Source organism: Halyomorpha halys, unplaced genomic scaffold (genome assembly GCF_000696795.3).
Source record: "Halyomorpha halys isolate HHAL.00 unplaced genomic scaffold, Hhal_1.1 Scaffold1362.1, whole genome shotgun sequence".
NCBI classification, from domain to species: Eukaryota; Metazoa; Arthropoda; class Insecta; order Hemiptera; family Pentatomidae; genus Halyomorpha; species Halyomorpha halys.
Window position 1 is genome coordinate 165,013 of NW_027116648.1, and position 838 is coordinate 165,850.

The 838-nt window shown below is 39.0% G+C and overlaps 1 protein-coding gene across 3 annotated transcripts in view; it reads left to right on the plus strand.

Moving 5' to 3' along the window:
- The window catches only part of Cep89 (Centrosomal protein 89kDa), a 43,003-nt gene that overhangs the window by 41,508 nt on the left and 657 nt on the right, over window positions 1–838 (plus strand). The gene's annotated exons all lie outside the window — the stretch shown is intronic.

Sequence of the window (838 nt, forward strand, 5' to 3'; positions counted from 1 at the left end):
ACCCACCCTACGAAAAAACCATGTCAAGAAACGCGCGATGTATTTCCCAAGTACATCGCGCGAGGCTTGGACCTACCTCCACGGTCTGTCGCGCCAATAAACAAACAAACATATGTATATATAGACGTGCTGGACTCAATAAAAGTCAGAAGGACCCATTCAGGGAGATAGCCATTAGAGAACATAATATTGTCACAGTAGAGAGTATCTGAGAACCTAAAAAGAGGAGAATTGTCCATATTGAACAATTAAAACTTCCAGGAATGACAATATAAAAACTGGAGGGTCCTCATATTGCCACATTTAAATTATATTATATAAAATGTTATTATTTATTCCATTTATTGTTTTTTATTTTAAGTTTATTTGTAACTTTTATAAATAATTTGACCTCCATTCTTCCTATGATGCGATCTTCGCCTTAGGGGAAGTGATTAAGTTCGCCAATCTCACCTGAGAATCGCTTTAAGTCTGAGATGACCTTCCTTAGATCTTGCGACGTGGCTGTCCTTACTTTTAGCATAGCCAATACAATGGCATGCGCCTGAGCTAATGTAGTCTCTGGTAGAGGAGGCTTTACAGGAACCACGGGGGCTACCAGGGGTGCAGGTGCTGCTTGAGCCGCAGGACCCGCTTAATTAGGCGGAGGGAAGTTCAGAACTGGCGCTCTTACCAGTGGTTGTTTTTCTCCGTTAACCATGCTGTAATTAAGTTCGTCACAGAGGGAAGAAGAAAAAAAAATTGAAGAGATCGCACAAAAAGATTTAAAAAAAATTCAAACTTAAAATAACAGTTCTTTTTCAGTTTAGGTCTCATATCAAAAGAAGTTAATTTTTTT